Source organism: Mustela putorius, unplaced genomic scaffold (assembly GCF_011764305.1).
Source record: "Mustela putorius furo isolate JIRA1106 unplaced genomic scaffold, ASM1176430v1.1 tig00000083_pilon_pilon_pilon, whole genome shotgun sequence".
NCBI classification, from domain to species: domain Eukaryota; kingdom Metazoa; phylum Chordata; class Mammalia; order Carnivora; family Mustelidae; genus Mustela; species Mustela putorius.
The window spans coordinates 19,828,312-19,853,383 of record NW_025421273.1 but is presented as its reverse complement, the minus strand read 5'-3'; the positions used below and the strand labels follow the sequence as shown (position 1 = coordinate 19,853,383).

Genomic DNA, 25,072 nt, shown 5'->3' with positions numbered 1-25,072 from the left:
AGCAGGGCAGAGAAGAAACAGCAGGAAGCCTGACATGGGGTTTGATCCCAGGACCCTGAGATCATGGCCTGAGCCGAAGGCAGAAGCATAACCAACTGAGCCATCCACATGTCCCACAGAGCCCTACACTTAATAAATACTAAAATGAACTCTGAGTGCCTGTCTGCTCCCAGCTCGTCCTTAAGTGAAAGCATAAACTGGAACATTTAATTGTGACTCATTTTCTCTAGCCAACTTGGTCAGCTCAGAGTGAGTTCTTGATTCAAACAGACCAGTGAGTTACTTCTCTAGCATTACTGAATTTAGGAATGGAACATGGCTTAGAAATGAAAGAGGGAAACAGAGTTTTTGATGGCTTTCAGTTTTTGATGGCATTTTGATGGCATATCAAATCAATTCATATTTCAATATATTGTAGAGTCCGAAGACCTGTCTGTCTTTGAGTGAGACCCAGCATCCTCCTCATGCTCACCTAAGCTAGCTCAAGGTAGGTTTCATTTAGTTGTGGCCAAAGTCATCTTAAATAACGCAATAATTTAGGTATAAAATGACCTGATGTCATTCATATGGAGGGTTTAAGAGAGCCTCATTGGCAGAGATCCTCACAGGCAATCCTGTCCTAAGAATGAATGCTGCAGAAGGACATGGGAGTGGCCGTAGAGCTGAAGCGATGAGGTGATAGTTGCAGGGCTGGACCGTGACTGTGTCAATAAACCCTGATATAAGGAGACTCTGTAGATGGGAATCTCTCAGATGCACTGGTTATGTGTCCTCAGACATAACTAAGGAACCGTTGGCTTTTCCTTTCCCATCTTGACTCCTCCTCCCCTGCAGTTAGGGGAAATGCTGCAGCCTCAGTGCTTTGGTTCATTCCACCCTACGGCATCATATTCCCATTCTATTGCTTTTGGTAAAATCATAACAAACTATTTTGGGAGGCAATGTGAGCCTGAGATTTAGAAGACCTAAATTCTAGTTTGCGATGTGATTAAGAACAATTTGCTTCATCTGTCTGGCCTTCCACTGACTTCTGCATAAAATGAGAATATTAGGTCAGGAATGGAACATGGTTTTTCTTGCTACCTTCTCCCACACTTGCAGCTAAGTCTATCTCTACCTTCCCACCCAAGTTACCATGCTGTGTTTAGTGCACAAACTCAGGGGAGCAGGAAATATACCTTTATTTTTCTACAACAAACTTAACTTTTGTCTCAAACCCCTTTTACATCTGAATGGTGTGTTCCATCTTTCCCAAGGGTCATGGATTTTTAGAAAGCCTGATCCATTTGGTCTTTACCACCATCTATTTTCATCAGCATCCACAGAGATGTCCCTCCTTATCCTGTCTTGTCCTCAATCATTGCTAGTTAAGTAATGTGCTCATGGTCTCAATCAGTTTGTGAATGACCACGTGGAAATGCAAACCCCAGATTGTGAAATTCTGAAGTCAATATAGATGTATATGTGCTGCCGAAGCGAGCACAGAAGTCAATATAGATGTAAATATAGACATTTATACATAGATATTGTCGTATATAGATATTATAAGCATATGCACATATGTGATACTTCGTTTTTTTTTTTAATTATTTATTGGAGAGAGAGAGAGAGAGAGAGAATGTGAGCAGGGAGAGGAGCAGAGGGGGAAGAAGAAGTGTTACATTGAGTGTGGAGCCTGATGTGGGGCTCCATCTCATCACCCATGAGATCATGACCTGAGCTGAAACCGAGAGTCAGATGCTCAACTGACTGAGCCACCCAGGTGCTCTCTGATGCCTTTTAAAAATTCTCCCAAATCAGTTAGGTTTCATTACCCCCATGTCATAATTATAGAGACTGAAGCTCCATTTTTTGGGTTTTATCCTAGTAAGAAGGGAGTACAGAGATTTTAACTCAGTTCTGTCTCACTCCAGTCCCTGGGTTCTCCCTGTAAAGTCCCTGTCTCAATTACATTTGCAGACTTAGGTGAGAACTTTGGCAAAGAATCCAATGGAACACATGCTAACTTCAGGGCTGGCTGGCACCTCGGCTGCCTGCCCCATGATGAGGACAGAAGCTTTCCTGTGGTTTATATGCAGCTGTTTGGACATGACATAACTGAAATCTTGTGTTCGTGGCAGACGCAGTCTCCTGATACTCCAGCAGAAGGGCGGGGAAGAAAAAGGTGAGTAAATTAGGAGGCAGATGGGATGGTCCCATCACAAGTAACTTGAAGAATAGGAGAAAGATTTCTAATGGAGGGAAATGCCATCTGGAGCTCTGATTCTTGGATACCCTGATGTAGAAGGAAGGGAATTATTGCCTAGGAAAAACTTAACAATCATGTAAGTCCCATTTTATTATTTTTTTAAGTTTTTAAAATAAAGTCAATAAATGTGTAGAAAATAAAAAACACAGTACTGAGAAGCATCTGCAAAATCTCCACATTTTCTGTGAAGTGTGTAAACCTGGCGATTCACAGACCTGTACCCCTGGGGATAAAAATATATGTTTATAAAAAATAAAAAAATTAAAAAAACAATCTCCACACTTTAACATGATCACAATTGATATAAGTAATTTAGAAATTTTTCTGAAGTTTCTTATGAAAAGAATTGTAACTCTTGAACTGGTAATCATTCATCATTTTTGTTTAGCATCATTTCATAACTCTTTTTTTAACATGATCATATAATCTCATAACTATTATTTTTTATGAGCATAAAATATTTCATCGGTGAGATATAATTATAAAACCATTTCCCTCTTTATGGACATAGAGGGTGTCCTCAACCTTTTAGCTATAATAAATGAAGTGGGTTCTGTTTTCTGTTCTTGCAAAGAAATCTCTGCTTCCCTGTATCTTCCACACTCTCAGATGTGTGGAAGCCACAGCACCCATTCTCTCCACTTCTGTTGCTGGTCTCCAGCCTGGGCACCTCCTGTGGCATCTTGGAGGGTGGATGACTCCTTTCCTTTCCCATATTTTCAATCCTTTAATACTTCTAGCCATGGTTATGTCTATGCTAGTCTAAAACCTCCCCGCCCCCCAATCTTGAGTCCACTTATGATCCCACCTAGTATCTCTCTCCTTGCCTCCATGTTGTGTCCCAGGGTATTCTGGCTTCTGTCTCCTCTCTTCTATTGGAATTGCTCTAGTAGCGGCCCCTGGATGGCTCCTGTGGACCTCTCTCTATGTGCATCTTTAGGGGCCTGCTTCCTTGGCTTCCATGATGTTGCTGTCTTAGTCCCTCTCCAACCTCTCGTGTCTCGATCTCCATCCCCTTGTACTGCACTGTCTCACCCATTTCTGCGTGTTGGCCCTCCCAAGAATCTCATTGTTGGCCTTCTTATCTTCTCACTTTAGAGACTTTCTTTCTCTGCCCTTTCATTCATTTTCAGTTTCAACCACTCTCAGTAGTTGCTAACCTCTATTACCACCTTGAACCACTCTCCTAAATCTTATTCAGACTCCATCTTTTCAATTTACAAATTCTTGTCAAGAGCTTTATGTGTGCCAGGATTTGCTCTAGATTGGCTTCAAAAATGAATAAAGGACAGTTTCTGAAACTCATATGTGCATTTGTTGTTGGGCATCTCCCCTTGGATGATGCACACACATTCTATGACTTCTCTGTTGCCCAGACCAGCTCCCATGCCTGTGCTTAGTGACTGCTTATCATCCCCAGCTAGGTGCCCAAGCTGGAGACTCAGGGCTTATCTCAGACTAGCTCTAAACTCAATCTTTATATACTGTGACTGTCAGTGAATGTTTCAAAATCTATGCACTAACCCCATTCCCCTCCCATTGTAGCCCCATCCTTGGCTCTCATCTCCTATCTATTCTTTTGCAGTTACCTTTCTTTCATTCCTTTTTTTTTTTTTTTTTTAAGAGAGAGAGCATGTGTGTGCCTGGGGGGTAGGGGGAGAGGGGCTTAGGGAAAGGGAAAGAGGGTGTCTTAAGCAGGCTCTGCACTGATGCAGGGCTCGAACTCAGGACCCTGAGATCATGACCTGAGCTGAAATCTAGAGTCGGACATTTAACTGACTGAACCACCCAAGTGCCTCCAAGGTTACCCTTTAAAGGACTTGAGAGCCTTTAGGATGTTCCTAACCACATATCTGGCTACATCATCCCATGGCTGAAACTTCTGATGGCTTCCTATTGCATATGGGATACACTTCAAGTACTCTCCTGGGATATCCAAGTTCCCTACTCTGCTGGGGATTTCCAAGGGCATCCTGGCCCTTGCTCACCCTTTTAGCTATTTTTCTGCCACTCTGCATCTTACACTCTATGCTATATAACATTGGCCTCTTGTAGTTTAGCCATCTTAATTGCTTAATTCAGGCATTACTCCCTCTACCTGAAATCCCTTATACTCAGGTCTCACTTCTGCAGTTCAATTTTTTCCTTAAATCTAACCTCAGGCTTCATCATTTCAGAAAGCCTTGCCTGGTCTCCTCCTCCCCATCTTACGGGATGGGTCACTCCAGATTCTGTGCACTCTTAGCAGCCTGTACATGTCTTCTTCACTATATACATCTCACTGTTTATCTGTTCACATGTCTATCTTCCTTAGGAATCCAAACAAATGTTGAACAAATTAATTTTAAAAATCCCATGTATGTACCTAGAAATTCTTTGTTAGGGACAGATCACTCTAGTTCAGGCTAATTTGTAAAGTTCCCCATTGTTAAACCAGGGGAGAAGTGTTTCTACAGGATCATCTAAAATCCCCAGTTGGGCCAAGAATTGGGATTTCAACTTTGACCTCCTGTCTTCTCATTTTAGGCACTAACTTTTCGACCACAGCAAAGCTCCCAGAGCTTTAAGGCTCTGGACAAACTCTCTGCCCTAGAGATTAATTTTAGAGTCATTGAAATTCTGCCAGCTCTGGGGGCAATGATTGGGAGCCAGGCTGACAACCAGTAAAGGAGGAAATTGCTCTGTGTCTATTTCAAGATGAGAGAGTTGTAACCACGGTCCCTCCCCCAGTGATGCTGTTCGAAAAAACATAAATTTAATACTTTCATGAAACTCAATCTTCTAACCATAAGAGTTTCAGGGCTTTCTTTGATGTTCAGTAAAAGTTGTTCCGTGCCAATGTCTATTGCACATATGGTGTGAAAGCCGCCTTGCACATGAGCTCAGCATCTTGAGTCCCTAACTATCTGGAATGAATACTTAATATTTGTTGGAATAACTCAACAAGTATTTATTCAGTGCCTGATATGTTCATAACACATCGTGTTGCTGGAGAATGAGTACAGACCTTTGGGTCGGATGAAAGGGTATTCACATCCTATCTTGGCTGGACATCATGGCAACCCCCACATCCCCCTGAGATTTGGTTTCCTCATGTGTGAAATGGGTTTGGAATATTTACCTTTCAGGGCTGGAGGAAGGATTTTGTGAGGTAGAATAAGAAAAGAGCCTGCCTTGCACACAGTACCGGGTGCATAAATATTCATTTAAGAGAGAAACTACGAGAACCCAGTTTCCTACAAATGTGATTTGAGTTGACAAGTTGAGGCTTTTATCTGACTACAAGTAGCATGGAAAACCGTTAGGGATGCATCAATTAGAAATGCGTTTGGCTTCAGAACACAGAAACCAGTGGTGAGCCAGTAAATGATTAACAAGTGACTCTCTGGGGACAAATAAAATGCTGATTTGTAGTTTTTACTGATTTTCATGGTGGAAATACTCCCACCATGGCTGACTTAAAGCTCCCATTGTGATGTCACCAAATGTGGAATTGGGAAGATATATAGTATCTGGTAGAGCGTGTACTATGGTGTGTAGTATGGAGTTGGGAGACTCATGCTATTCCCACATTCACATACAATATGTGTCTATAGCCTCACAATTATAGATAATAGCAAAATTTATAACATATTTGGGAATTGACGAGTTTTGAATATTTATTACTTTTTAACAATTTATTTGAATGTAACCTTATATAACTTAATTTTTAATAATCTCTGAGTTTACCTGGCTCACTAAGTTTCTGAAAATTTAACAGTTTACTCTCAGGAGCTGGTTCCATCAGCTCCAGCACACCACTGCACCAAATCTTAACACTAGTGACTTCAACACTCATGTTTTATTTCTCTCATATGACAAGAAGTTCAGGGATGGGCAGCGTGCTGGTGGTTCAGTGAAGTCATCAGGGACCTAGATTCTTTCTGCTCTGCCATCTTAAGGATGTGCTCTTCATCCTCATGGGTGTTGCTGCAAGACTGCAAGATAGCTGCTATCCATCCAGACTCCGTATCCATCCAGACTCCACAGCAAGAAGGGGTAGGAGAAAAAGGGTGACATGTGTTTATTTGGGAAGAGATACTATAGTTTTCAATTGACTGCTGTAACAAATTATCACAAGTTTAACACAAAAACAACAGTGGCTAAAACCAACACAAATTTGTATAGTTCTGGAGGTCATATATTTATATATGTCTGAAGGACAGAAGTCCTTAATGATTCTCACCTGACTCAGGTTGAGGAGTCGGTAGGGCTGTGTTCTTTTGTGGAAACTCTAGGGGAGACTGGAAAGGTCCCAGTCTTGGGGGTCACTGTGTTACGTAGCTTGTGGTCCCGTTCTGTGCCCAAAGCCAGCAATAGCCAGCTGGGTCTCTCTCTCTCCTCACATCACTCTGACGCTGCTCTTGTTTTCACATCTCATTCTTCTTTGAATCCCCTGCCTCCCTTTTTCATCTATGAGGACCTTGTGGTAACATTGGGCCTACTGGATAATCCAGAATAATCTCTGCATATCAAGATCCTTACCTTCATCCTATCTGCAAAGTCCCTTTTGCCAGAGAAGGTAAAATTCACAAGTTCCAAAGACTAGGATATGAACAGCTTTGGCGGCTGTCATCCTGCTCACCACAGATACCTTTCCCTGGGGATATTTTGTACCTTCCACTGATCAGAGCTGAACTGTCACAAGGCCATCCTGATTAAAGGACAGGCCAGCAGGCCAAGTTTTAGCTTTCAGAACAACACAGAAAATATGAATAAGGTGGTGGCACCTGGAAATAACGGTTGGGTCAACCAACCAACACTGTCTGCCACACTGGGAAATAATGAAAAGCCAAAGAGGTCTATCCAGAAATCTATTCTTTGATTCAATGTAATTATTATTGTTATTTTTTAAATAGGCTGCTCTCCTAAATTAGTAATTGGCAGGTGTACTCTCTGAACATTGTTCAAGCTTATTTCCTTGCTTGCCTTTCCTTTTCTCTCTTCTCTCCCTTCCTCTGTGGGCTTAACTCAGGTTTCTAGCCTGTCTCCTGGTACGTAGTAGACAATGGAGATGAGTTTATGGCTTACTCAAGGTGGGTGAAAGGCTGACCTTTTCTTCAAGTCAGGGACGTGGTAATAGGATGTAGCATTATAACCAGTTGCCTTCACTGATCCACCATTAACCTTGTTAGGAAATTTATCCCACGTGGCTTGTCTATCCATTTTTCAGTTGTTTAGACACTGTAATGGGACCGGTTGGGGGGCAAGGGGTCAGATAACCTTAGGCCTCTGGTAGTCAGATATGGTGACATGGAGAGTAGAGTTACCTCCAGGGAGGAAGGACTTCATGTAAGGGGCACAATGGCTTCTCATTGGCTTTATCACAGTACCAGAATTTTTCCACATCACAGAACATATGTCAGAAAAGTTCATAACTGGGAGACCCATTCATCCCCATCTTGATCACTGCAAAGATGACGGAACCCAAGAAAAATCAGCCTTGTGTGTCACTCACGTGAATCTTCAGGAGGTAAGTACTAGACGTTGGAACACGGCCGTGTCACTTAGTATCCCTGAAGTGTCAGAATTTTCCACCCTTGGAAGGTTTGTTTGGCTTGGAAATTTCTAAGCTTCTTCATTTGGATGAAGATAGCTGATGTGATAGTACATCTCTGAAGTTAAGCTACAGCAGCTGTGTTTTTTACAGTTTTTTTTTTTTTTTTGTCCTCCCTTTCCCCTCTCACTCCTGATTATGTCTATTTTGCTAAGCTTTATGTGTCTATGTGCTTCACCAGCCTTGTGGGCCAACAGGTGAAATAAAAATAAGTGTGAAAATGAAAAGAATGGGCAAGCAAGAGGAAAGCTAGCAAATCAGCTCTGGGCGTTCATGGGAAGCCAGTCAGGGGGCCAGCCGACTGAGAAGCCACAGGAAGCAGGAGGCAATTTGGATAAACACTTGATGTCTCTATATGGTGCTGAGGTCGGAGGAGGCCCGAAGGAATTTCAGGGAAGAGATATTATAGACTAAGAACTTCCCTTTTGAGACTCTCTAAACAAGGGCTTCATATGCATATGGAGTGGTGTGGTTTTTTTTTTTTTTTTTTTTTTTTTTTTGCTGCTGCTTCTCCTTTTTGTAAACTGCATATGCTGAATAAATGAGGCCAGCATCTCCCAGATGCAGCTGATCAGGCTGAGAAGCTCGCTGAAAATCCCCGGGTTCCCCTGCAGCAGGCTCCTTGCCTCTGCTGGCTCCCTCAGCCATGGGTGGGACACGGCAGGGGCCCACCACATTGACACCGGTGTCCCATTTTTCTTCATCCCTTCCTGTTCTCTGCTGCATGGTGGTAGCCTGGGTTGTACAGGATCTCATGAATCCACTTACTCATGGCTGCCAACAGGAGACTTTGGAGTGTAAACTTCATTCATCCGGGTGATTTAAGGCATGTCTTGGTGACAAGGGCATTCATCTTTCCAAATGGTGTGGGGCCAGCAAAAGCCAAAGACACTCAACCTCATTACATGATCATTGTTCAAAGACATGTGGGAAATGTGGAAAGTACATGCTCTTTAAAAAAAAAAAATTGTGGTAAAATCTATATAGTATAACACTTACCATTTTAATCATTTTTAAGCATACAGTTCAGTGCTGTTAAGTATGTTCATACTGCTGTTCAAGAATCACCACCCTTCATCTCCAGAACTTTCCCAGCTTCCCAAACGGAAACCGTGCTCCCATTAAGCAATCATTCTCTCCCCAACTCCCTCACCTTTGGCCACTGTCTGTCTCTAAGAATGTGGTCACTGTAGGTATATTGTGCAGTATTTTCCCCTTTGTCCCTGTTTCCTTTTACTTCAAGGTTCCTCCATGTTACAGTGTGTATCAGTGTGTCGTTCCTTTTTTTTTTTTTTTTTATGGCCACATCATATTCCTCTCTATGTAAACATCCTATTTTGTTTCTCCATTCATCCCCTTGTGAAGTGGTATCTCGCGGTTTTGATTTCTGTTTTTCTGAAGATGAGTGACTTTGAGTATCTTTTCATGTGGATATTGCCCATTTGCACCTCTTCTTTGAACAAATGTCAATTGGTGTCTTTTGCCTCATTTTTAACTAGTTGCCTGTTCTTGTTGTCAATTTGTATATGGTACAGATTCTTGAAAAACAGGCCAGAGAACAGTGATAACTGTCACATTTAGAGGCTTTACTCACCAGCAATCAGGCCTGTTTGTTTTAGGCCCTTCCCTTGTTTTAGGTCAAGATTTTTTTTTTTTTTAAAGATTTTATTTATTTGACAGAGAGAGATCACAAGTAGGCAGAGAGGCAGGCAGAGAGAGAGAGAGGAGGAAGCAGGCTCCCTGCTGAGCAGAGAGCCCGATGTGGGACTCGATCCCAGGACCCCGAGATCATGACCTGAGCCGAAGGCAGCGGCTTAACCCACTGAGCCACCCAGGTGCCCCAAGGTCAAGATTTTTAAAGCTTTATTTCCAACACGTTCTGTCTGGAATATTCCAATCTCATTTTGTTGTCTTGGTAATCGCTGGGTAATTTGGTTAAAAGCTATCCATGTAGATGGCATAACATTGTTTTAGAATGAAGGGAATCCAGAGAGAGGAGAGGTAAAATGTGGAAGCTGGTCTCTTTGACTCTATAATGTTGACTTGGACAGAGGGCCCAAAATGGTAGAACCTGACCCAAGATTTCCATGTTCTAACTATCTTTTGACCAAAGGTTGGGCAAAGCTCCATTTGGCCTACCTCATTGGCACTTGTGCTGCCCATGCTGTCTTGAGGGAAAATAGGGTGGCTCTCTAAATAAAATGCCATGAAATGTTTAAAAAGAAAAAAAAAAAAGTAAAAATAAATAAATAAATAAATAAAGCAACTCTGCCTTTCTGCCAGGGGCAGGGGTCGGTGAGAGTGGAAAGAGAAGAAACTCCAGCCTCCGATTACCCATCAAAGTCTTCCAGAGAACCCCAAGAAATGGTTACATCTTATGTCCTCTAGGATGCCCTTTTGGCATTGTGAGAATTCAGCTTTGTTCCTCCGCCACTCTTGTTTTCTAGAACCGTATGTCTTCTGGGCACGGCTTGTTGAAGTTTGCACTAGGGCTGCTGAGACACCTCCCAACCCCCAACCCCCGCTTCTAGCCCCTGCTCAAGACAGCTGAAACTGGCCTTAAACATGCCAAGGCCCATTGGTAACCCCTGCTATTGGTGTCAGGGTTGCAGGTAACCTTGTTCTGAAGCTGTCCCATTCTTCTGGCTCAGATTCACGTTTCCCATGGCAACCCCCTTACCACAAATCTGACCTGAGCCCTGTGTACAGGACCTCTCCAGACTTCTGTCTAACTGACAACATGAACTGCACCCAGACCCACCCCACTGATGCAAACATATTGCTCTTTGGTCAGACTTGTGTGCGGGAACTTATAGTGCATGGTTTTCTCTACCAGGATACTCTTATCTCTCTCCCTTATTAAAATATATGAGCACTGGATGCTATACACAACTAATGAATCATTGAACACTACATCAAAGATTAATGATATTATTCCTGGAGGACATTAGGAGAAGGAAGGGAAAAATGAAGGGGGGCAAAATAGAGGGGGATACAAACCATGAGATACTATGGGCTCTGGGAAATAAACTGAGGGTTTTGGGGGGGTTGCAGGGATGGATTAGCCCAGTGATGGGTATTAAGGAGGGCAGGTATTGTATGGAGCACTGGGTGTTACAGCAAACAATGAATCATGGAACACTACATAGAAACTAATGATGTACTGTATGGTGACTAACACAACATAATAAAAAAAAAACTAATGATGTATTATATGTTGGCTAAATGAACATAAAAAAATAAGCAGGAAAAAATTTAAAAAAGTAAAGTGTAAGTATAAAGTAAAAAAATATATATTATAACATATATACATATCCTGTTGATGGGGCGCCTGGGTGGCTCTTTCGGTTAAGTGTTCAACTCTTGATCTCAGCTTGGATCTTGATCTTGGGGTCATGAGTTCAGGCCCCATGTTGGGCTCCACACTGAGCTAGGAATCTACTTAAAAAAAAATACACACACACACACACACACACACACACTTTTAAATATATATTTATATAAAATATATTTATATATATTTATAAAGTTTTATGTTAAAAATAAAAAATATATATCCCTCTCCTGTTGTGGCCCTACTATGCCTGCATTATTGCCAGCTGTGAATAAACCTCTGGGTGAGCACAGAGGAGGCTCAGATTAGGATTCCAGTGTATTATTTTGAAGAGAAAGACACTGTATTTCAGCTACAGTTTTTCATCCACCCATTTTCTCTGGATATGAGTCTAACACAAAGGTCCTTCCATGGTTCAGATTGCAAGGTCTACATTTTATTCCTCCAAAGAGAATATTCCCATGTATTTGGGCACTGTATCTTAAAATGTTTGGCTCTGTTTTCAAGTATATAAATATATCCTGATGAATACATTCATTTCCCAATCCTCCCAGGGAGATCACTGAACCTAGAGAATTTAATTGAATTTTGAGTCTTCCTGGAATAACTCAAAGAACAGCCATTAAAGTTTCATGGGATGCACTGATTATTCTGTGTATGATTTTAAGAAACAGCTCCAGTGGAGAAGAGCCCAAAGCCAGGCAGTGTAACATTGGGACTCACAGATGGGGGAAGGCAAAATGCTAGGCTCATTGAGGAAATGTTTCCTTTTTTGACCTGGCTTTAAGTGGCATTATAATCAAAGATGGAAGAAACACTCGTGGTTAATTTAACAGATCCGTTAGCAAAAGGACTTTTGGACACACATCCAAACTTTTCATTATATAAATAGGGAAACCACACGAATGGGGAAAATGACTTGCTTGAACTCAAATCCTAAGAGCCAAATGTCACTTGTCCATCATCTGTGGCCAAATAAGTCTATGCGGGTAGTTCTGAATCACAGTTATTATCCTCGGACTGTCTGTAAATGGTTGTTAGTGACTAGTAATGACTCGTGGTATTTACCTTTCCAGGGTCTAACATTTTAACATGTAGCAGAAACTTGATGCACAGGAAGAAGGTTTTAATGGTAAAATCAGCTCTACTCTAAGACCATCTAGAAAACGGGGTGGGCAGGGCTCTTTACCTAGGATCCTTGGAAGGACTTCAAACTCTGATATTATATGAATTATTTTATGCATGGGTAGGTATGTGTGTTTTCTTTAGGGAGAGGATCTGTTTATCCTGGACTCTCTCGGTTGTATGAGACAGAAACCTTGAGCATAAAGGTAATTTATTGGCTTATTTTTCATGGGCTCATACCCAGGGCACTAATAGCTTCCAGAATGGCTGAATATGTTTATTCTGTTTCTCTTTTTCCATCTCTCAACTCAGCTTGCCTGTCACTTCATTCTGATTTGGGGTTCTTTCTACATGGTGGACAACAAAGCTATCAAGCACTCCATGCTTACCCCTCCCAGATTAGTACTCCCAGATGGTGAGAGATTGACTCTCAGTCCCCACGTGAGTCACTCAGTCATGTCTTTACCATTCCCTGGCACTAGGGTCTTGAGCCACTTTGGCTGATCAGCCTGGGTCACCCGTTTTCACCCTATCTTGTACACACAGTCTCTCAGAGCCACATGGGGGGAGGAGGCCCACACAGGCACCAGAAGGAGGGAACCAGAAAGCACACGGAACATTGGCTGTGTCATTCACCAGATTCTCAAAGTGTCTGTGATGCAAAGTGGGATTCTCAAAGTGTCTGTGATGCAAAGTGGGCTTGGGAATATCACCTGTTGTACATGCTGCTTCCAAAAGGCAGTTATCTGGGGACAGATTGTCTATGGGAAGTTCTGGGCAGTGATTGTTAGATTTAAAAGAGGATGTTTGATATTATAACATACTTCTATATTTGGAACGCTAAAAAAACAACAACATATTGGGTATTTTTTTTTTTAATTTTTATTTCTTTTCAGCGTAACAGTATTCATTGTTTTTGCAGCACACCCAATGCTCCATGCAATCCGTGCTCTCTCTAATACCCACCACCTGGTTCCCCAACCTCCCACCCTCCACCCCTTCAAAACCCTCAGATTGTCCATAGACTCTCATGGTTCACCTCCCCTTCCAATTTCCCTCAACTCCCTTCTCCTAACTCCCCTTGTCCTCCATGCTATTTGTTATGCTCCACAAATAAATTAAACCTTATGATAATTGACTCTCTCTGCTTGACTTATTTCACTCAGCATAATCTCTTCCAGTCCTATCCATCTTGCTACAAAAGTTGGGTATTCATCCTTTCTGATGGAGGCATAATACTCAGTGTATATGGACCACATCTTCCTTACCCATTCGTCCGTTGAAGGGCATTTTGGTTCTTTCCACAGTTGGGCGACCATGGCCATTGCTGCTATAAATATTGGGGTACAGATGGTCCTTCTTTTCACTACATCTGTATCTTTGGGGTAAATGCCCAGTAGTGCAATTGTAGGGATAGGGAAGCTCTATTTTTAATTTCTTGAGGAATCTCCACATTGTTCTCCAAAGTGGCTGCACCAACTTGCATTCCCACCAACAGTGTAAGAGGGTTCTCCTTTCTCCACATCCCCTCCAACACATGTTGCTTCCTGTCTTGCTAATTTTGGCCATTCTGGCTGGTGTAAGGTGATATCTCAATGTGGTTTTAATTTGAATCTCCCTGATGGCTAGTAATGAATATTTTTTTCATATGTCTGATAGCCATTAGTATGTCTTCATTGGAGAAGTGTCTGTTCATATCTTCTGCCCGTTTTTTGATATGATTGTCTGTTTTGTGTGTGTTGAGTTTGAGGAGTTCTTTATAGATCCTGGATATCAACCTTTTGTCTGTACTGTCATTTGCAAATATCTTCTCCCATCCCGTGGGTTGCCTCTTTGTTTTGTTGAATGTTTCCTTTGCTGTGCAGAAGCTTTGATCTTGATGAAGTCCTGAAAGTTCATTTTCACTTTTGTTTCCTTTGCCTTTGGAGACATATCTTGAAAGAAGTTGCTGTGGCTGATATCAAAGAGGTTACTGCCTATATTCTCCTCTAGGATTCTGATGGACTCCTGTCTCACGTTGAGGTCTTTTACGCATTTTGAGTTTATCTTTGTGTACGGTGTAAGAGAATGGTCGAGTCTCATTCTTCTACATATAGCTGTTCAGTTTTCCCAGCACAATGTATTGAAGAGACTGTCTTTTTTCCACTGTATATATATTTTTTATTTTGTCGAAGATTATTTGACCATAGAGTTGAGGGATATGATGAATATGGATGCTAAGATCCTCAAAAAGATCCTAGCAAACAGGATCCAACAGCACATTAAAAAGATTATCCACCATGACCATGTGGGATTCATCCCTGAGTTACAAGGATGGTTCAACATTTGTAAATCAATCAATGTGATAGACCAAATTAATAAGAGAAGAGAGAAGAGCCACATGTTCCTCTCAATTGATGCAAAAAAAGCATTTGACAAAATCCAGCATCCGTTCTGATTAAAACGCTTCAAAGTATAGGGATAGAGGAAATATTCCTGAACTTCATAAAACCTATTTATGAAAGACCCATAGCAAATACCATCCTCAATGGGAAAAAGCTTGCAGCCTTCCCGTTGAGATCAGGAACACAATAAGGATGCCCACTCTCACCACTCTTGTTCAACATAGTATTAGAAGTCCTAGCAACAGCAATCAGACAACAAAGAGAAATAGAAGGTATCCAAATTGGCAATGAAGAAGACAAACTCTCTCTCTTTACAGACGACATGATTCTTTATATGGAAAACCCAAAAAACTCCACCCCCAAACTACTAGAACTCATACAGCAATTCAGCAGCGTGGCAGGATACAAAGTCAATGTACAGAAATCAGTGGCTTTCTTATACAATAACAATGAAAATACAGAAAGGGAAATTAGAGAATCGATTCCATTTACTATAGCACCAAGAACCATAAGATGCCTGGGAATAAACCTAACCAAAGAGGTAAAGGATCTGTACTCGAGGAACTACAGAACACTCATGAAAGAAATTGAAGAAGACATAAAAAGATGGAAGACCATTCCATGCTCTTGGATCGGAAGAATAAACATTGTTAAAATGTCTATACTGCCTAGAGCAATCTATACTTTTAATGCCATTCCGATCAAAATTCCACTGGTATTTTTCAAAGAGCTGGACAAATAATCCAAAAATTTGTATGGAATCAGAGGAGACCCCGAATCGCTAAGGAAATGTTGAAAAACAAAAATAAAACTGGGGCATCACGTTACCTGGTTTCAAGCTTTACTACAAAGCTGTGATCACCAAGACAGCATGGTACTGGCATATGTGTCCCACAGACACATAGACGAGTGGAACAGAGTAGAGAGCCCAGATATGGACCCTCAACTCTATGGTCAAATAATCTTTGGTATTGTTTTGTTAATGTGATTCCTGAAAATGGAGCTTAACAAAATCTTGGTTGGTGGTAGTATTTAGAAGACAAAAGGGGTTCTTAAAGATTTGAGGGAGAGAGGGCTGAGCCCCCAGAGGGAGGAGTTTCAAATTCTCCACTGGGCTTGGGCTTCTCCCTTACCTTTTGGGGCCTGTGTTCAACTGCTGTCTGGTCAGTGGGATTCTGTATGAGTGAACACTGTGTTTCAAACTGCCCTCGCCTCCACCTTGTGAGACTTGCCCGTCCCCCATCTCTGCTTCACGTGTCATCATGGCATTCACTCATCAGCATCTGATAGACCGTGTATCTTACTTGTTTTGCTTTAGCTGTTTGTCTCCCCCCACTGAATTCCATGAAGGTAGACTGGTTTGCCTAATGTGTTCAAGGCTGTATCCTTAGTGCCTGGACTCTACTTGGCCCCTAGAAGACACTCAGTTGGTAGTTGTTGAGCAAGGGAGTCTCATTACCCACACATAAGCACAGGGAATATTTTCTTGTTTTCTTCTTACATATATATTTAACATAGCTCTCTATAGGAGCTTAAATTCTCTTTTATTTTATTTTATTTTTTTCCACTTAGCCTGAAAGAGTGCACCTCAATGGAAAATAAAATGAAAATGTGCATTTTTTTCTGAGGACGTTAGGTGTGGTGGGAAAGGTGAGGAGAGCATGGTATCTAGCACTTCGCTAGTCTTCTGGATCTGCCTCCTGCTGCGGACTCTTGCTGGTGTGTGAAGGGAGTAAAATGTAACAATAAAATAATAGTCTTTTTTTTTCTCTTTAAAGATTTTATTTGTTTGTCTGAGAGAGAGAGAGAGAGAGAGAGAGCGAGTGAGAGCTCAAACAGTGGGGAGGGACAGAGGGAGAGGGAGAAGTGGAAAGCCTGATGTGGGACTTGATCCCAAGACTCTGAGATCATGACCTGAGCCCAAGGCAGATGTTTGACTGACTGAGCCTCTCAGAAGCTCAGAACAATAATCTTCACTGCACATTCCTGAAATGTTTGAAAGATGTCATTTAAAGAGAAAAAGCTAGGTCAGTGGTAGATTTTCCTCTACCTTAGACCTTCCCAGGCCCGGAGGGGGCCAGTGCAGGGGTCTCCTGCTTTGGGGTGGGAATTGGCAGAGATGTCACCTGACCAGGCCGTATAGAAGAAGATGACATGAGAGACTGTCCTTCAGCCAAGAGAACCTTGTTGTCAACTAACAATCTTTGTGTTCTCAGGTACACAGGGGACACTGCGTGGAGATTTTCTGGATGGATTGGGAGGAATTGGGTACCACGGTAGGTATTTCTGTTTTTCATTTCATTTCATTCAACTTTGCATGAATAATATTTTCATCCTTGTTTTATACATAAGTAAACCAAGCCACTCTCTTCCGGTCACACAGCTAGAATGGGTCGCTTGGTCTTGAGCTCAGGACTCTGTTTTCCAAAACACAGTGGTCTTCCTCCATGCTACCCTGTCACCACAGCAGGGTTCAAAGCAGCCTGATGGAAAGCAGGAAATGTAGATTGATCCACTTGTGTTCAAGTGAAAGGGCTCTTTGTGAACAGCAAGACATGAACTTTGGGGAATTCTTGAAAAGCATACATCCCTTGGGGTTCAGGCTTCCACTTTACAGAGCATATATTTACAATGAAATCTCCTTCCAAGTCTTCTGGTTGAGCACTATGATTGTCTATGCAAGTTTTGTCAAGAGATACTTGTTTCTCCTGGGATCTTGTCTACCAAGGAAGACTTTGCTGTTTACAGACTTTCCAGTCTCGGGCCTGGGGAGCCACAAAGTCACATTCTAGTAAGCACAGGAAAAGAATGTTATTTCCAGGCTAAAGCATTTAGCCAACAGTGTGAGACCCTCCCGTGCTCATTTCCACAGCTGTGCCCATACTGGAAGCATCCAGTGAGATGGGCCTTCCTTAAGGTTGAGGCAGGATTCATGTCTGAGGCCATCCACCCTGGAGTCCTCTGAATCCACAATGAACTTTATTGATGGGGGAAGGTTAATGAGATGGAAGGGTGTTTGTTACCAAAGTATTATGGTGTTGGCCATTTCAACAAATCCATCTTTTTCTTTCCTATGCAGCAAGAATACTGAGAAAGGACCAGAGGTTATGTTTTACCACACACTACACTGGCACTGAATTCTGGATGAACAAGGTTTCCTGTGGGTTCAACATCACTTTGGAAGTAGTAGGTGATTTCATGTGGAGAGGTTATTTTGAGGATAAAATTAGATAAGAAAGAAGATGTAATAGAGATTCTCTACCTGACATGCCCAACACCCCAGCTCCACATAGAGGGAGCAGCCACATCAAAATCTTGGAGCAGACACTTAGGAAAAAACAAACAAACAAACCAAACCACACTTTGAGAACACTGTTATAGTATTTCAAATTTGTATGCGCCTCAGGGCCTTTGCATAGCCTTCTCCTCTCCGCCTGCTGTGCTCCTATTTCAGGTATTTTCATGACTCACTCCCTCAGCACTTTCAGGTCCTGAGCACTTAATTTAAATCACAGTGAGTGCCCCCTACCACCACAGTCATTCAAATTGTTCCTCAATCTGCTGTTTTTTTTTCCCCCACACATGTATTACTTTCCAAGATTATATTATTTACTTATTTTCTAATATTATAGAATTCACTTACTTACCGTCTGACTCTTCCATTAGAACATAAGTTTCATGGATTATTTTGTTCATAGATATATTCCTGGCACCAAGAATGACATCTGGCATGTAGTAGGTGATCATTAGATATTCTGGAAAGGAAGGAAGGAAAGAAGGAAAGGAGGGAGGAAGGAAGGGAAGGAAGAAGAAAGGGAGGAAGGAAGGAAGGAAGGAAGAAAGGAAGGAAGGAAGAAAGAGCTGGTCCTATGGGATCAGATACCTTCATTTATTAATTGCTATTATTCCAGCCCCTAGAACAGTTCCATGAACAAATTTGTGAATCAATTAATCTATTGGATCTTTAGATTTTTTATGTTGTCAGAACTCCCACTCATAACCTCTAGATCTTAGTGACAATTTGGGATTTCCTTGTAGTCACATCTCATGCCTCCCTAGTGGCAGGACAGAATAAGAGGGTTTCTGTGGGCTTTTGAGTGTCTTAGTTTATTTACCTATTGATTTGTTATCAAGAGAGCATATGCTGAAGGGGTGAAAACTCTGGTAGGTGCACAGGCCTGGGAGGGAATCTGGACCCCAGGGATTCATCTCCCTTTCTCCTCCTTCCCCTTCCCCTCTTTCCCAGTCATGCCTTGTGAATAGGACTTCATTCTGAAGAGGTTTGGGACTCTTTAGAAGGTAATGCCTTTGAAGGCTGAGCCATGAGACAAGTTGAGTCTTGGGCATGAAGACCCGTGGCTCCTGCCTATCCAAGAGAAGAGTTGCTTGAGCCAGACGTGGAAAGCGGAGGAGTGGAGAGCAGGCCACTGCTGGTCAGAGCCAGTCCCATCACCCATGACTGCACACAGTTTATCTCCTTCCCACTCCTGAGGGCAACGGTGTGCAGAAGCAGGTATCTGCTGGTGGGTATCAGACACACAGTCCTGCTGGTTGTTGGCAATTACCAAAGAGCTGTAGGTGTCAGCTGTGGTATTTCCACATATGTCAGGTGCTAGGAGCAAGGACCTTTCAGGAAGAAGCTTTTTAAAATGCCATTGTCTAAATTAGATCTGAGCTTCGATGAGACTTAGATTCTCGATATTTATCTTATTTCTGTACATTCATTCTTCTGTTCCTATTCTAAGTCTTTATCTGTGCATTACTTTACTAAGTCATTTCTAAAATCATCCATTAAAAACAGATTCACATATCTTTTTTTTTTTTTATTTTTATTTTTTTATTTTTTATTTTTATAAACGTATATTTTTATCCCCAGGGGTACAGGTCTGTGAATCACCAGGTTTACACACTTCACAGCACTCACCAAATCACATACCCTCCCCAATGTCCATAATCCCACCCCCTTCTCCCAAACCCCCTCCCCCCAGCAACCCTCAGTTTGTTTTGTGAGATTAAGAGTCACTTATGGTTTGTCTCCCTCCCAATCCCATCTTGTTTCATTTATTCTTTTATTTGGAGAGAAGTATGCTAGGCATCCTGGCAATGATGAATTAGACTCACATCCTTCATTCAAGGAATGAGTCTGGAGGGGAGTTGAGGGGAGACCAACTAGACAATGATACCAGACCAGCACTGCCACCACCAGCACTAAATGAGCGCTTACTTTGTGTCAGGCTTTGGCGGAAAGCTTTGCATATATTAGTACTGTACATTAATAGATGGATGACTCATTTAATACTTAGAGTAATGCAGCCTAGAAAGTAGTATTTTTATCTCTATTTTACAGATAAAGAAACTGTCTAAGTGAATTGTTCAATGTCACAAAGCTAGTAACAGTGGAGAGATTTCTAGCCAGGATCTAGAACGTGGATGCTTAGCTACTGTCTTAATCTGTTTGGGCTGCTGTAACTATATACCATAGACTGGGGAGCTTAAATCACAAACATTTATTTCTCAGAGTTCTGGAGGTTGGAATGTCCAAGATCAGAATGTTGGCATATTTGGTGTCTGGTGAGGTCCACTTCCTGACTTGCATCTGGCTCAGTCCTCAAGAGGTGGGAGGGGCAAGGAACTTTCTCAGGCCTCTTTATAAGGGTGCTAATCCCATTCATGAGATGAATCTACCTCTATGACCTCATCACCTCCCGAATGCCCCACCTCCTAGGACCACCATACTAGGGATTAGGATTTTGCTGTATGAACATTGGAGGGATACAGACATTCAGTCTTAGCAATTACCAAGAGAAGATAAAATGAAAGGCTCGAATTTCTCTTCATTGGCTCTATGGCTTTCATGTGGAAAGTTTGTAACCTTGAAGATTGTGACCTGAATGGATGAGCAGGCTTGGACAAGGAGAGGAGGGAGAAAGAAGGACACTTTAGACATGTGTCATCCAGTAACCACGTCTGCAGTGCTGGAAATGTTCTGTATTCAATATGGTACTAAATAGCCACATGTACCCAGCAAACATTACAGTGTGCCAATGTGACTGAGGAAATGAATGTCTAATATTGTTTAATTTTAATTACCTTGAATGTAACTGGCCACATGTTTGTTGGTGATATTGGTTGGTGTAGCTCCAAGGATCTCCTGCATCAACACCACAGTTGATGTGAGATCAACTCATGTGATGTGGGGATCATGAGGGCTTCATTTTCTGGGTGGGTGAACCTGAGAGAGATGGGAAATGGGTGTCAGGTAATGGATGTCGCCTGCAGAACTGAGCTATATTGAAAAGACACTGATGACCTGGTCAGGATTCTCAATCTGGCAAATAACTTGACAAGTGGGAAGAAACAGAGAGGGGAGGATGAATTGGATAGTGAGCAGGAGGGAGTCTGGAAAGTGATATTGAGCTAATGCAATCAGAGTCCTGAAGAGGAATTTTAGGAAGGTTTTTAGGACTAGTATACGAATTAGGGAAAAATAATTAGTAATAAATTATTCAGGTTTTTTTTTTTGGTTTTTGGTTTTTTTTTTAATTTGTTTGTTTGTTTGTTTGTTTCAGAAAGGGAGAGGAGTGGGAGGACCAGAGAGAGCGGGAAGGAGAGATTCTTAAGCAGGCTCCACGCCCCGTGCTGAGCCTGATGCAGGACTCAATCTCACAGCTCTGAGATCATGACCCTGGCTGAAATCACAAATCGGTTGTTTAAACAACTGAGTCACCCAGGTGCAGTCAGTCGGGTTCTCATTTTTGATGGTTTTGGGCAGTGTAGCCTTATTTGCTTAGCTGTAATTTTACCCTAACCGTAATTTTACCCTTTTACCCTTAATTCTTAGCTCAAACTTTATTTGTGACAATAACCAACTTCAGCTAGCTTAAGCAAAAATGAATCATGGTAAGAAAGACAGCTAGATGGCTCATTGTGTCCAAGAACAAGGACCTCTGGAAGACTGAAACCGAGAACAGGAAAACGAGCAAGAGCACAGGCAGTCCTCTGTCTTTCCTAATTTTTGCTTCTTCAGGTGTCTGCTTTGTTCTCTCTGCAGACTGCTTGCTCTCATGGTAGGAAAACAGCTGCCTTCAAGGTCTCGAGTCTCTATGTCCTCAGCTGCAACCATATGCAAAAACTCATTGAGTTTCCCAGTACCCCAGCTCAAAAATGAGAAGTTTGACTCTCTCTGCTTGATTTATTTCACTCAGCATATTATGCTGAGCATATTATGCTGAGTGAAATAAGTCAAGCAGAGAGAGTCAATTATCATACGGTTTCACTTACTTGTGGAGCCTAAGGAATAACATGGAGAACATTGGGAGAAGAAGAGGAAAAGGGAGTTGGGGGGAAATTGGAGGGGGAGAGGAACCATGAGAGACTGTGGACTCAGAGAAACAAACTGAGGATTTTGAAGGAGAGGTGGGTGGGGTGTTGGGTGAGCATGGTGGTGGGTATTAAGGAGGACATGTATTGCATGGAATACTGGGTGTGATGTGTAAACATGAATCTTGGATGGGCTCCTGGGAGGGTCAGTGGGTTAAGCCTTCAGCTCAGGTCATGATCTCAGGGTTCTGGGATCAAGCCCCACATTGGGGTCCACTCAGCATGGATCCTGCTTCCCCCCTCTATCTCTGCCTGCCTCTCTTCCTACTTGTGATCTCTGTCTGTCAAATAAATAAATAAAATCTTAAAAAAAATGAATCTTGGAACACTGAAAAAATAAAATAAAGTTTAAATAATAAACAAACAAACAAACAAAAAACCGAGGAGTTTGGGTCAGATGCCCACTTTGGTTCAAGCAGCTACAGCCTAAGATGTAGAGTCAAAAGTGTCAAGGGTAGCTGGGTGGGGAGAAAAATTTCCAGAAGTAGAAGTTCCCTATGACCTGGAGAGATGCACAAATGGTGGCCGCCACAGTTAACTCCTACTGCTCTCATGGGAAAGTGTTGGCTGAGCTGTGGTCCCATTTGCGAAAGGCAGAAATGCCTTCATTAATGCCAACAGTAAACACAGACAGGAGTTCAAACTGTAATCAGAATTGACAGCCAGAATGTAACCAGAACACTGACTGGTCAACGCTGGTAATTGTTCTTTCCCATTGAGCTTTTTGTCTTCTCTTGGGCTCACCTTCTGTAACATGCGCTCTAGACTGAGAAATAGCAGTTTCCCCTGGTTAGGATGAAGAGCGCTCCTTCTACCCTCTAAGTTACAGGGAAAGATTCAGGTACAGCACAACAAGACCTGAGACGACTGGTTCTTATTTTGCAACGTAATCGAAGAAGTAGTACTGAATTGTACACATTGTTAATCACACCTCATATTCTTGACTGCTTTTTATCAGGTGCTGGAAATGAATGATCGAATAGTAGTAGTTACTGCAGACCGAGCTGTTCAAATCAAAGACTGGCTCAAGTGGAGGCCATTCAAGTGTAGGTGATAACATGTATGGTCACCCCCCATGTTTGGGAGGAGGCAGTCACTCTCCCATTTTGGAGATGCCCTGAATCCTGTAGGATACCAGCTGGCAAATGTGCTTGCTATCACAGGATTAGCAATTTTTTTTTTTTTTTTTTTTTTTTTGTCAGAGAATGTAGGTTTTCAGGATGTGTGCTTTAAGTATGAGGTCAAGATGGGAAGAGACAAGGAAAAAGGAGAGAATGCTAAGCGTAAAGGACCTGTGTTTTTTGCTCTGCCATATTCACATAAAGGTTATATATACTTTGCATTACTTAAACTGTCTTCACAACATTTACCTAGTGCTCATTTCTTGAGCATCCACTAAGTGTCTTTGGTCTAAGTGTTTGTGGTACTATTTTAAGTAGGTGTGATATATCAACGATTAAGTCAGAAAAGATTCTTACCTCCTTTCTGTTTTTGTTCTAGCGTGTTGGCACAGTGGGAGAAGATAGATGACAAACATAATGAGTAAATTATATATCTGATCTTGGAAACTGAGCAGGGTTAGGTCTGGTTAATACTTGGATGGGAGACTGCCCGAGAATACTGGCTGCTGTAGGCTTAAAAAAAAATAAAAGGAAAAAAGAAAGTAAATTATATAATGTGTTAAAGGTGATGCTGTAGATAAGGAGGAAAGTAGAGCAGGTTAAGTGGCTAGGTCTTACTGAGAAGGTGGATGTTGAGCAAAGCCTTGAAAGAGTTATAGGAGGTAAAGCCTGGAGTAACCAGGCAGGGGGAAGAGCTGGTGCAATGGCTTGGAGGTAGGAGAGTCGCTGGAATCTTCCAGCAGCGTCAAGGAGGCTAGTGTAGTTGGAGAGGAGTGGAACAGGGAGGGTTGAAAGTGATGTCAAAAAGGGCAGCTTGTGTAGGGGGTCATGCGGGGACTTGGTGGGGGACACCAAAACATCTTTGAGTTTTCGTCTAAGTGACATGGGGAGCCACAGGGAGTTTGTGAGTGAGAGAGTGGCATGCTCTGACTCAGGTATTTTTGAAGGCATATTTTACATGCAGTAAAATGCACAGATCTGAAGAGTGTCATTTGATAAGTTTTGGAAAATGATGAAGCCATCACTCAGGTCAAGATATAGAACATTTTGCTCAGTGTTGAAAACTTTTGTCATGACCCTTTATTATTTATTATGTTGATTATTTCTTTCTATTTTATTTGGGTTTGATTTTCGCTTTTTGTACTTTCTAGAAGTGGTAGCTTAGATCAGGGGTCAATTAACATTTTCTGTAAAGGGGAGAATGGTAAATATTTTACATTTTGGAGGCCACACATTTTTTATTGCATATACCCAACTCTGCCATTATAGCGCAAAGCCGTGAGAGGCAGTATGCAATCAAGTGAGCATGGAGTGTTCCAGTAGAACCATTAACAAAAAGAGACAGCAGACTGGTTTGGCTAGTGGGCTATAGTTTGCTGACTCCTAGATTAGATGGCTGCTTTTGAAGCTTCCTTCTTTTTTATTTTTTGCTATTGTATTTTCAGTTCTAAAATTTTCATTGATTCTTCTTTATTTCTTTGCTGACACTGTATTTTTTAATTTGTTTCAAGACCGTAATTCCTCACTAAAGCATTTTTATAATGGGTGCATTAAGATTTTGGGCAGGGGCACCTGGGTGGCTCAGTCAGTTAAGTATCCAACTCTTGATTTCAGCTCAGGTCATCTAGATCTCTCTGGTCCTCATCACCTCCCTGTGAAGAACCATCTTTATTCTCTTTTTAATGACTCCTAGACCTCAACACTTCTGTGCTCTCTCCTCCTGGTCTTTGCTTAGGCTATTTTGTCTGCCTTTGGAGGGACCTCCTTACAACAGAACACCTCATTTTTTGAAAACCTGCTTAGCAGAGACTTCTGTGATGTCCCTTCTGTAGAAGGAATCTTGGTCTCTGCTATGTCTCTGCAATGTCTTGTAAATAAACACCT

General features: G+C 41.9%; 1 long non-coding RNA gene across 2 annotated transcripts; it reads left to right on the top strand.

The window, feature by feature from the left end:
* Positions 1–111: 111 nt before the first annotated feature.
* LOC123390826 lies at positions 112–17,900 on the top strand. Of its 2 annotated transcripts, XR_006605436.1 has the most exons (5): positions 112–487; positions 2,121–2,164; positions 7,642–7,760; positions 16,904–16,963; positions 17,767–17,900. It is a non-coding gene; the product is annotated as an uncharacterized LOC123390826 (long non-coding RNA). The 2 variants fall into 2 exon arrangements; XR_006605435.1 differs by lacking the exon at positions 112–487 and having other exon boundaries at positions 1,844–2,164.
* The last annotated feature ends 7,172 nt before the right edge of the window (positions 17,901–25,072 follow it).